General features: G+C 46.9%; 1 long non-coding RNA gene across 1 annotated transcript; it reads left to right on the forward strand.

Moving 5' to 3' along the window:
- LOC310826005 lies at nt 1–4,223 on the forward strand. Its single transcript, XR_014555598.1, has 2 exons — nt 1–102; nt 3,775–4,223. It is a non-coding gene; the product is annotated as an uncharacterized lncRNA (long non-coding RNA).
- The last annotated feature ends 436 nt before the right edge of the window (nt 4,224–4,659 follow it).

Consider the following 4,659-nt stretch of genomic DNA (forward strand, 5'->3'; position numbering starts at 1 on the left):
AGGTCTGATAATTTATGATCCTGTTGAAGTCCAGCATCCCTTGTATTTTCCTGCCAATTGACAGTATTTTTCTCTCAACTGTCATGTCCAAGTCTATGAGAGGTATCAATAATAAATACCTCTTGGAACACTTGTTGAGTGCTGCATGCCATCTGCTTATAAATTCCTCACTGGTTCTAAATTTCTCCCAGCTTTTTGTTAATTTGTATTCCTTGAGAGGTATATATTCAGATCTACTATGCTCCAGTAGAGTACCAGTACATAAATCTAATCTGGCTTTCTTTTTATGTAATTTTACAGACTCATTCTAGTCCTCTGTTGGGCTTGTAAGAAAAATGGATGTCTTTCTGCAGTAATTCCACAACTAGGCAGTTGAACAGAACTGAGATGTTTATTAGAACCAAACCCATTTCTTGGAGGCCTATATATAGGGAGGTGGTGTTGTTTTTGGTTATTCTGGACTGAAGATGGGCATAATGAACATGGCCGTCTTTAGCAGATACAGCGCTGGGGTGCAAATATCCGCCCAGCGCCCCCACGTTAGCATGGATAGTGTTGGGGTGGCCATAGCTGCACACTGCCAGTCATCCTGGGGGGGGGCTCTCCCCCATGCCGCTGCGGGAGAGTGATCCTCACAGAGGCTTGGGAGTGAAGTTGCGCCCCTCCCAAGCCTCCGTGGGAGGAGAGCACAGCTTCCCTCCCAAGCCTCCTCGGGAGGAGAGCGATCCCCGCAGAAGCTTGGGAGGGAAGCTGCATGCCCGGTAGCCTTATGGTTGGCGGGGCATAGCTGACTGGCATGCAGTGAAAGGGGAGGCCTCCAGCAAAGCCGCACAGCTCCCCCACTCGCTGGGGCACCCCTGAGGGGCCAGCGCGTTGGTGCAATGCACCACTAAGTCCTATGGGAAAGACGGCTCTGATAATGAAGTCATATGAGTGCACCACTATGTAAGTAAACAAGTGTGTAATCAAGCAATGTATGTGCATGAGTGATTTGGACCTAAGAGTGCTTGTGGTGGTACGCATTAACTACAGATCTGTGACTGTGGTGATAATACAGTATAGTACTTGCTGCACCATCACGCTATTAATATCTGGACTGACAAAACAAGCAACCTCCTCCCACCTGCAAACTGACAACTATCCCCAGAAATGGTTGTGAATCAGCTTTCCATGTGGGGGTATGAACTAGACAGAAATGATGGCTCTACACATCAGTTTCCTTTTAATTCTGTTGCTAATGTCGCTGCAGAAGGTGCTGGCTTCAGGAAAGCCAAGATCTCAGCAATAAGTATTTTTAGTTAAAATTGCTCCCAGAGAGACAATGATGCATTTTGCCCTAAGAGCAAAGGTGTGCAAACAGGGCTGTGCAACTAAGGAAAAGAGAGAGAGGTTAGCAGCCAGTCAGATAATAGGAAAAGAACAGCGAGGCAATGCAGCAGCAGAAATGATGTGCCTGCTGCCAAGGCAGTGGTGGCCATTAATGTTTTCAATGTTTTCAATGCGTGTCAATAGAAGATAGCAGTTAAGCACTGTTTAAATAAGAAGCAGAACCAAGATGTAAAGCTTGGGTGTGGATGGGTGGGTATAAATGATAGAGATTGTAATTCAGAGCGAGATATGTGTGTTCTCTCTTCAGGACCAGCATATGGGCAGCTATATTGTCTTATAAAATAACTGTTTGCATGTAGAAAAATAGCACATCAGGGATAAGATTTTTGCCTAACCTTCTCCCTGACATGCTGTTTTCCTGTGTTCACTGGATGGGGTATTTGAGCATTCAAACACACAACCCATCCACCTACGGCCTGATTCTGCTCTGTGTATGCACTGGTCCGGACAGTAACTGTAAGAAACCCTCTTGTGCTTTGGAACTAGGTAATCAATGACAGAAAATCCCACTTCACAGCTGCCTGTAATGTCATGTAATATATCAAGTATTACTATGATTTCAAGGGTAGTTGCATTCTGTCAGTCTGGAAACTTGTCAAGGGAATCAACTGAGCTGCTCTTTCTTCCCTGTAGTCTACCTTTCAGTGGTTCCGTAATGTGCTATAATTCTTGTATGTGTACAAGGATCAAGGGTCTCCATATCAGAAACAAGACTTTTAGTAAATGAGAACCCAAGATTGCTCAGTATGGCACCAGCTTGCACTGGCGGAGGAAGGGGGTGTGCGGGATGCGGTTCGCCCTGGGTGTCATCCCTGAAGAGGGTTGACGTCGCCACCCCGCCCCCATAGGACGCTCACTGCGGGCAGCCCTGCCCCCGTGGGACACTCGCAGAGCCTCCCCCGTGGGCGGCTCGCGCCACCCCTGTGTGCACAGCATGTGCGTCGCTCCGGGTGCCAGAGCAGCTAGCTCCGCCTCTGCCAACTTGTGCAACAGAAATGCCCTTTAGAAACTGTGTGGGAGCCACTTCTCCATGAGCAGCTCCCATGAGACTGAATTTTTAAATGACTCAGCCACATGGAACCAGGGTCTTTCCTATAAACTAGCACCTTCAGTTCAGTGGGAATGGCCTATATGATTCCCCCTACCATGTTGCTAGGTCTCCCACCCCAAATATTTTGATTGGCATTTTCATAAACTGCTAGGTCTCTTAAAGGCTGTTATACAAGCATTCTCCCAGCTGCTCATTGACAAGAGGTTACTGTATGCCTTAGAGAACCTCCAAATAACAGTACAACAGTAGCCCCTAAGGCAATCGCAAGTAGGACTCAAATTATGGGGGGTGGGGAATAGGGGAGCTCTTAAAACCATTCACAGCCTGTACCCCTCGATTCCTTCCAGTTTTACCCAGATCATGCCTCCCCCCTCCCCGTTAGCCTTTTAAAATAGTTGTGAATGAGGCTTCACAACAGAGAATGGGCCCCAGCCCCCTCTGCCCCCCTCTGTAATTTGAGCACTGGCCAAATTGAGAAGGGTAGATGTGGGTAACTGAGGCTGCGGCATTCTGCTCATGAGGATTCTGTCTCAACTTGGAAGTGAGAAGTGAATGGCCCGGAAGAAGCAGAGAGAGGGAAGCTGGACAAGAGAGGCAAAATAAAACTGTAAGGTGCTGCTTGGAAAGAAAGTGTAAGGCAGGTGTGGGGAACCTGTGGCTCTCCAGATGTGACTGAACTACAACTCCCATCAGCCCCAGCAAGCATTGCCAATGGCCTAGGGTGATGAGAGTTGTAGTTCAGCAACACTGGCAGGCCTAAGATTCCCCACTCCTGAGGTAAGACTTTTTACTAATTAGAAATAGGAGCAACAAGTAGCACTGAAAGAGATTCTAGTTAAAGGCCTTATTATTTTGCCTTGATTGATATTTCATTTTCCCTAAACTCCCTCGTTCGGGGAGGTGTCGAGAATTATTCCCCTTTTGTTCCTGTCAGAGGAGAATGAAACACACTCCCAAGGACAGGGCTTTAATTGGGTTTTTCTGTGCGTTTCTTCAGGTTTCATTGTGTTGCTGTTCAGGCAAAGCAACAATTGAACTAACACCTGGGAAGCCAAACCTGACTGGAATGGAGAGGAGGGGAGGTTTCAGCATTCCTGTCATGAAACCATCACGCTGCCTCCCCCATTTCCCAGACAGCCCAGGTGGAAAAAAAGCCCTGGAGCCGCTCTGCTCCTTGGATGCTCTGCTCAGCCAGGTTTGAGTGGAGTATTTCTAAGTAGCAGGAGTGCTCTAGGGCATGATGTGCAGGGTTCCACTCAGTGCGCGCTCTCTCTCTTTTTCTCTCTTTCTCTCTCTTCCCACCCCCAACAGCTCATTATTTCTCCTCCTCCCAGGCAGCAAATGTTATTAAAATAACAGAAGGAGCCCAACTAGAATCATAAAGTGATAATTAACATGAATACTGGACTAGGAGCCACAATGGAAAAGGGAATTAAAGAGGCAGATAAAGGGTGACAAAACAGCGACAAAAGCTACTGGAGGTCAGGTGAACAGTAGCACCCTTTCACCCCATCCACTAATGGCCATGAGTCAAAAAAGCCAATGTAGTAGTGTTTAGAATGATGGACTAGTACCTGTGAGACCACAGTTCAAATCCCTACTCAGCTGCAAAACTGGATGGGTGATCCCGAACCAGTCACAATCTCCCAGCCTAACCTACCTCACAGGGTTGTTGTGAGGAGAAAAAGCCAAGGGGAAGAGAACTGTGTATGCCACCTTGAGTTCCTTGGACAAAAGATGGTTTAGAAATGTATTAAGAAATAAACAATCCTCTCCAAGTAAAGTTGCCACTTCTTCTGACCTTACTTCCTGTGCCTTTAACCGTAGCTTCAGATGCAAAAAATATTCAATGACGCTTTACCTGGCATGGGTGTCAGTTGATGGACATCTGCTTAATGTTCGCAGGCCAGGAGGAGCCAGTGTAAAAACTGGCAACCAGAAGGAAGCCTGGCTGGCTAGGCCCCATGAAATCCTCTTGCAATAAAGATTTGACAGCCAATGCTGCACAGATGGCAATGAGACAGTGCCACTTAGATGGTTCCTAGGCTACAGCACAAGACTCAACCAGTAGCCCGTCTCTCACAGACTCTCATAAAAAGGTCCCATAAAAAGGTAACAGCAGAGGACAAATTAGGATTGGCTTAAGATCCAGTCGGCGTGAAGCTGGTTTAAGAAACAATGCATCAAATGGTAGTATTTTAACAACAAAATAAAGGAGA

This window comes from Podarcis gaigeae (assembly GCF_964106915.1).
Source record: "Podarcis gaigeae genome assembly, chromosome: 1".
NCBI classification, from domain to species: Eukaryota; Metazoa; Chordata; class Lepidosauria; order Squamata; family Lacertidae; genus Podarcis; species Podarcis gaigeae.